This window comes from Heptranchias perlo, chromosome 10 (genome assembly GCF_035084215.1).
Source record: "Heptranchias perlo isolate sHepPer1 chromosome 10, sHepPer1.hap1, whole genome shotgun sequence".
NCBI lineage: Eukaryota > Metazoa > Chordata > Chondrichthyes > Hexanchiformes > Hexanchidae > Heptranchias > Heptranchias perlo.
In genome coordinates, this window is record NC_090334.1 from 83,132,219 (window position 1) to 83,139,711 (window position 7,493).

A 7,493-nucleotide genomic window follows, 5' to 3' on the forward strand; every position below is an offset into this window, starting at 1 on the left:
TAACCAATTTCTGGGCCGTGCCTCCCCTGGGCTTGTGATTGGCGTTCAATGCGCCTGCGTCGTCGCCCCGATTGTGTCGCTGCGCATGCGTGTGTCGGGGCCGGTGACGTCAGCGCGGCGCGGATTGTTGCGGCGAGTCTGGGGCTCGAGGCCGGCGGGCAATGGCGCAGAAACGGATCAACAAGGTAAGGGGGGCCCGATGGTGGGGCCTGGGGAGCGGGCCACACCGCCTCCGGCACCTCTCCGACCCGGGGGCCCGGCCGGACTGTCCACCTGAGGAGCGAGGCCGCCGGTGGCCGGAGGAGCGCTGTCGCGGGAGGTCAGGGGCTGGGGAGGGAGAGGGAGAGTAATGGTGAGGAGAAGGGGGGGGAGAGTAATGGTGAGGAGAAGGGGGGGGGAGAGGGTGAGGAGAAGGGGAGGGGGTGGGAAGGGTGAGGAGAAGGGGAGGGGGTGAGGAGGAGGGAGGGGGGGGAGAGGGAGGGGGTGGGAAGGGTGAGGGGGGAGGGGGTGGGAAGGGTGAGGGGAGGGGGTGGGAAGGGTGAGGAGAAGGAGGGGGAGGGTGAGGAGAAGGGGGGGGGAGGGTGAGGAGAAGGGGGGGGAGGGTGAGGAGAAGGGGAGGGGAGGGTGAGGAGAGGGGGGGGGGAGGGTGAGGAGAAGGGGGGGGAGGGTGAGGAGAAGGGGGGGGGAGGGTGAGGAGAAGGGGAGGGGAGGGTGAGGAGAAGGGGGGGAGAGAGGGAGGGGGTGGGAAGGGTGAGGAGGAGGGGGTGGGGGGGTGAGGAGGAGGGAGGGGGGAGAGGGAGGGGGTGGGAAGGGTGAGGGGAGGGGGTGGGAAGGGTGAGGGGAGAGTAATGGTGAGGAGAAGGGGGGGAGGGTGAGGAGAAGGGGGGGGGAGGGTGAGGAGAAGGGGGGGGGAGGGTGAGGAGAAGGGGGGGGAGGGTGAGGAGAAGGGGGGGGAGGGTGAGGAGAAGGGGGGTGGGGGGGTGAGGAGGAGGGAGGGGGGAGAGGGAGGGGGGGAGGGTGAGGGGAGGGGGGTGGGAAGGGTGAGGGGAGGGGGTGGAAAGGGTGAGGGGAGGGGAGAGGGAGGGGTGGGAAGGGTGAGGGGAGGGGGGAGGGAGGAGAAGGGGGGGGAGAGGGAGGGGGTGGGAAGGGTGAGGAGAAGGGGAGGGAGGGGGTGGGAAGGGTGAGGAGAAGGGGAGGGAGGGGGTGGGGAGGTGAGGAGAGGGGAGGGAGGGTGAGGAGAAGGGGAGGGAGGGTGAGGAGAAGGGGAGGGAGGGGGTGGGAAGGGTGAGGAGAAGGAGGGGGGAGAGAGGGGGTGGGAAGGGTGAGGAGAGGGAGAGAGGGAGGGTAATGGTGAGGGGAGAGGGTGAGGGGAAGGAGGGTAATGGTGAGGGGAGAGGGTGAGGAGAAGGAGGGTGAGGGGAAGGAGGGTAATGGTGAGGGGAGAGGGTGAGGGGGAAGGAGGGTAATGGTGAGGGGAGAGGGTGAGGGGAAGGAGGGTAATGGTGAGGGGCGAGGGAGAGGGGAAAGAGGTAATGGTGAGGGGCAAGGGAGAGGGGAAGGAGGGTAATGGTGAGGGGAGAGGGTGAGGGGAAGGAGGGTAATGGTGAGGGGCGAGGGAGAGGGGAAAGAGGGTAATGGTGAGGGGCAAGGGAGAGGGGAAGGAGGGTAATGGTGAGGGACAAGGGAGAGGGGAAGGAGGGGTAATGGTGAGGGACGAGGGAGAGGGGAAGGAGGGTAATGGTGAGGGGCGAGGGAGAGGGGAAAGAGGGTAATGGTGAGGGGCGAGGGAGAGGGAAAGAGGGTAATGGTGAGGGCAAGGTAGAGGGGAAGGAGGGTAATGGTGAGGGGCAAGGGAGAGGGGAAGGAGGGTAATGGTGAGGGGAAAGAGGGTAATGGTGAGGGGCGAGGGAGAGGGGAAGGAGGGTAATGGTGAGGGACGAGGGAGAGGGGAAGGAGGGTAATGGTGAGGGACAAGGGAGAGGGGAAGGAGGGTAATGGTGAGGGGCGAGGGAGAGGGGAAAGAGGGTAATGGTGAGGGGCAAGGGAGAGGGGAAGGAGGGTAATGGTGAGGGGAGAGGGTGAGGGGAAGGAGGGTAATGGTGAGGGGCGAGGGAGAGGGGAAAGAGGGTAATGGTGAGGGGCAAGGGAGAGGGGAAGGAGGGTAATGGTGAGGGGCAAGGGAGAGGGGAAGGAGGGTAATGGTGAGGGGCAAGGGAGAGGGGAAGGAGGGTAATGGTGAGGGGAGAGGGTGAGGGGAAGGAGGGTAATGGTGAGGGGCGAGGGAGAGGGGAAAGAGGGTAATGGTGAGGGGCGAGGGAGAGGGGAAAGAGGGTAATGGTGAGGGGCGAGGGAGAGAGGAAGGAGGGTAATGGTGAGGGGCAAGGGAGAGGGGAAGGAGGGTAATGGTGAGGGGCAAGGGAGAGGGGAAGGAGGGTAATGGTGAGGGGCAAGGGAGAGGGGAAGGAGGGTAATGGTGAGGGGCAAGGGAGAGGGGAAGGAGGGTAATGGTGAGGGGAGAGGGTGAGGGGAAGGAGGGTAATGGTGAGGGGCGAGGGAGAGGGGAAAGAGGGTAATGGTGAGGGGCAAGGGAGAGGGGAAGGAGGGTAATGGTGAGGGGAGAGGGTGAGGGAAGGAGGGTAATGGTGAGGGGAGAGGGGAAAGAGGGTAATGGTGAGGGGCAAGGGAGAGGGGAAGGAGGGTAATGGTGAGGGACAAGGGAGAGGGGAAGGAGGGTAATGGTGAGGGACGAGGGAGAGGGAAGGAGGGTAATGGTGAGGGGCGAGGGAGAGGGGAAAGAGGGTAATGGTGAGGGGCAAGGTAGAGGGGAAGGAGGGTAATGGTGAGGGGCAAGGGAGAGGGGAAGGAGGGTAATGGTGAGGGGAGAGGGTGAGGGGAAGGAGGGTAATGGTGAGGGGAAGGAGGGTAATGGTGAGGGGCGAGGGAGAGGGGAAGGAGGGTAATGGTGAGGGACGAGGGAGAGGGGAAGGAGGGTAATGGTGAGGGACAAGGGAGAGGGGAAGGAGGGTAATGGTGAGGGGCGAGGGAGAGGGGAAAGAGGGTAATGGTGAGGGGCAAGGGAGAGGGGAAGGAGGGTAATGGTGAGGGGAGAGGGTGAGGGGAAGGAGGGTAATGGTGAGGGGCGAGGGAGAGGGGAAAGAGGGTAATGGTGAGGGGCAAGGGAGAGGGGAAGGAGGGTAATGGTGAGGGGCAAGGGAGAGGGGAAGGAGGGTAATGGTGAGGGGCAAGGGAGAGGGGAAGGAGGGTAATGGTGAGGGGAGAGGGTGAGGGGAAGGAGGGTAATGGTGAGGGGCGAGGGAGAGGGAAATGGAGAGGGAGAGGGGAATGGAGAGGGTGAGGAGAAGGAGTGAGGAAGGGAGAGGGTGAGGAGAAGGAGTGGGGGAAGGGAGAGGGTGAGGAGAAGGAAGTGAGGGAAGGGAGAGGGTGAGGAGAAGGAGTGGGGGAAGGAGAGGGTGAGGAGGAGGAGTGAGGGGGAAGGGAGAGGGTGAGGAGAAGGAGTGAGGGAAGGGAGAGGGTGAGGAGAAGGAGTGAGTGGGAAGGGGGAGGGTGAGGAGGAGGAGTGGGGGGAAGGGAGAGGGTGAGGAGAAGGAGTGAGTGGGGAGGGGGAGGTTGAGGAGGAGGAGTGGGGGAAGGGAGAGGGTGAGGAGAAGGAGTGGGGGAAGGGAGAGGGTGAGGAGGAGGAGTGGGGAAGGGTGAGGAGAAGGAGTGAGGAGAAGGAGTGAGTGGGAAGGGAGAGGGTGAGGAGAAGGAGTGGGGGGTAAGGGAGAGGGTGAGGAGAAGGAGTGGGGGGGAAGGGAGAGGGTGAGGAGAAGGAGTGGGGGGGAAGGAGAGGGTGAGGAGATGGAGTGAGGGGAAGGGAGAGGGTGAGGAGGAGGTGTGGGGGAAGGGAGAGGGTGAGGAGAAGGAGTGAGTGGGAAGGGAGAGGGTGAGGAGAAGGAGTGGGGGGTAAGGGAGAGGGTGGAGGAGGAGTGGGGGAAGGGAGAGGGTGAGGAGAAGGTGTGAGGGAAGGGAGAGGGTGAGGAGAAGGAGTGGGGGATGGGTGTGGGTGGGGAGGTGTGGGGGATGGGAGGGGTGTGGAGGAGGAGTGGGGGTTGGTGAGGGTGAGGAGAGGGTGAGGGTGAGGAGGAGGAGTGGGGGAAGGGAGAGGGTGAGGAGAAGAAGTGAGAGGGAAGGGAGAGGGTGAGGAGGAGGAGGTGAGGGAAGGGAGAGGGTGAGGAGAAGGAGTGGGGGAAGGGAGAGGGTGAGGAGAAGGAGTGAGGGAAGGGAGAGGGTGAGGAGGAGGAGTGGGGGAAGGGAGAGGGTGAGGAGATGGGAGAGGGTGAGGAGGAGGAGTGGGGGAAGGGGAGAGGGTGAGGAGAAGGAGTGAGAGGGAAGGGAGAGGGTGAGGAGGAGGAGTGAGGGGGAAGGGAGTGGGTGAGGAGAAGGAGTGGGGGAAGGGAGAGGGTGAGGAGGTGGAGTGGGGAAGGGAGAGGGTGAGGAGAAGGAGTGAGGGAAGGGAGAGGGTGAGGAGAGGAGTGTGGGAAGGGAGAGGGTGAGGAGAAGGAGTGAGGGGGAAGGGAGTGGGTGAGGAGAAGGTGTGTGGGAGGGTGAGGGTGGTGTAGAGTGAGGGATGGGTGGGGGTGGGAGATGGTGTGGGGGAGGGAGAGGGTGAGGTGAGGAGTGGGGGAAGGGAGTGGGTGTGGAAGAGGAGTGGGGAGGGAGAGGGTGAGGAGAAGGAGTGAGGGAAGGGAGAGGGTGAGGAGAAGGAGTGGGGGAAGGGAGAGGGTGAGGAGAAGGAGTGAGGGAAGGGAGAGGGTGAGGAGAAGGAGTGAGTGGGAAGGGAGAGGGTGAGGAGGAGGAGTGAGGGAAGGGAGAGGGTGAGGAGCAGGAGTGGGGGAATGGAGTGGGTGAGGAGAGGAGTGAGGGAGGGAGAGGGTGAGGAGAAGGAGTGGGGGAAGGGTGAGGGTGAGGAGAAGGAGTGAGGGATGGGAGGGGTGAGGAGAAGGAGTGGGGGAAGGGAGAGGGTGAGGAGGAGGAGTGTGGGGAGGGTGAGGGGGAGGTGTGGTGGGAAGGGATGTGTGGGGAGGAGATGGTGGGAGTGGGTAGGGGGTGGGGGTGGAGGGGTGGGGGGAAGGGGAGTGGGGTGGGTGATGGTGAGTGGGGAGGGGGAGGTTGGTGGAGGTGGAGTGGGGAAGGGAGGGGTGTGGAGAGGTGTTGGGGGAGGGTGGGGTGTGGGAGGAGGTGTGGGGGTGGGGTGGTGGGGAGGTGTGTGGGGGGTGTTGTGGTGGGGAAGGGTGTGGGGTGAGGAGAGGAGTGGGGGGTAAGGGTGAGGGTGTGGAGAAGGAGTGGGGGGGAAGGGAGAGGGTGTGGTGAAGGAGTGGGGGGGTTGGGAGAGGGTGAGGAGATGGAGTGTGGGGGAAGGGTGAGGGTGAGGAGGAGGAGTGGGGGAAGGGAGTGGGTGTGGAGGAGGAGTGGTGGGAGGGGGGGTGTGGAGAGGTGTGGGGGGTAAGGGAGTGGGTGAGGAGAAGGAGTGGGGGATGGAGAGGGTGAGGAGAGGTGTGTGGAAGGGAGAGGGTGAGGAGATGAGTGGGGGTTGGGAGAGGGTGAGGGAGGGAGTGGGGGTGGGTGTGGGTGAGGAGGGGAGTGGGGTTGGGGAGGGTGTGGAGAAGGGAGTGGGTGAGGAGGGGAGTGGGGGAAGGGTGAGGGTGAGGAGAGGTGTGGGAGGGTTGGGTGAGGGTGAGGAGGAGGAGTGGGGAAGGTGAGAGGGTGAGGAGAAGGAGTGGGGGGAAGGGAGTGGGTGAGGAGAAGGAGTTGTGGGGGTAGGGTGAGGGTGAGGAGAAGGAGTGGGGGAAGGGAGAGGGTGAGGAGAAGGAGTGGGGGAAGGGAGAGGGTGAGGAGGAGGAGTGGGGGAAGGAGAGGGTGAGGAGGAGGAGTGGGGGAAGGGAGAGGGTGAGGAGGAGGAGTGGGGGAAGGGGAGAGGGTGAGGGGAGGAGTGGGTGAAGGAGTGGGGGAAGGGCGAGGTGAGGAGAAGGAGTGGGGGGGAAGGGAGAGGGTGAGGAGAAGGAGTGAGGGGGATGGGAGAGGGTGAGGAGAAGGAGTGAGGGGGAAGGGAAGGGTGAGGAGAAGGAAGTGAGGGTAAGGGAGAGGGTGGGGGAAGAGTGGGGGGGGAAGGGGGGGGTGAGGAGAAGGAGTGAGTGGGAAGGGAGAGGGTGAGGAGGAGGAGTGGGGGAAGGGAGAGGGTGAGGGAAGGAGTGAGGGGGAAGGGATGGGGTGAGGGAAGGAGTGAGGGGGAAGGGAGAGGGTGAGGAGAAGGAGTGAGTGGGAAGGGAGAGGGTGAGGAGAAGGAGTGAGGGGGAAGGGAGAGGGTGAGGAGAAGGAGTGAGGGAAGGGAGAGGGTGAGGAGAAGGAGTGAGGGAAGGGAGAGGGTGAGGAGAAGGAGTGGGGGAAGGGAGAGGGTGAGGAGAAGGAGTGAGGGAAGGGAGAGGGTGAGGAGAAGGAGTGAGGGGGAAGTGAGAGGGTGAGGGAGGAGTGGGGGAAGGAGAGGGTGAGGAGAAGGAGTGAGGGAAGGGAGAGGGTGGGCTAGTATGCACAGGGGAGGAAGGGCTTGTGTGTGCACAGGGGAGGGAGGGCTTGTGTGCACAGGGGAGGGAGGGCTTGTGTGCACAGGGGAGGGAGGGCTTGTGTGCACAGGGGAGGGAGGGCTTGTGTGCACAGGGGAGGAAGGGCTTGTGTGCACAGGGGAGGGAGGACTTGTGTGCACAAGGGAGGAGGGCTTGTGTGCACAAGGAGGGAGGGCTTGTGTGCACAGGGGAGGGAGGGCTTGTGTGCACAGAGGAGGGAGGGCTTGTGTGCACAGGGGAGGGAGGGCTTGTGTGCACAGAGGAGGGAGGGCTTGTGTGCACAGGGGAGGGAGGGCTTGTGTGCACAGGGGAGGGAGGGCTAGTATGCACAGGGGAGGGAGGGCTAGTATGCACAGGGGAGGAAGGGCTTGTGTGCACAGGGGAGGGAAGGCTTGTGTGCACAGGGGAGGGAGGGCTTGTGTGCACAGGGGAGGGAAGGCTTGTGTGCACAGGGGAGGGAGGGCTTGTGTGCACAGGGGAGGGAAGGCTTGTGTGCACAGAGGAGGGAGGGCTAGTATGCACAGGGGAGGGAGGGCTTGTGTGCACAGGGGAGGAAGGGCTTGTGTGCACAGGGGAGGGAAGGCTTGTGTGCACAGAGGAGGGAGGCTAGTATGCACAGGGAGGGAGGCTTGTGTGCACAGGGGAGGGAGGGCTTGTGTGTACAAGGGAGGGAGGGCTTGTGTGCACAGGGGAGGAGGGCTTGTGTGCACAGGGGAGGGAGGGCTTGTGTGCACAGGGGGAAGGGGAGGGCTTGTATGCTGTAAGAATATGGTTTGATACAAGCATAGACAATCCCGGCTCTTATAGGGCCGAGCATCTTAGCAAGAGGGCGGATGTTAAAGGGGAGCAAAGTTCAGCATCGCTGTGAGAAAGATA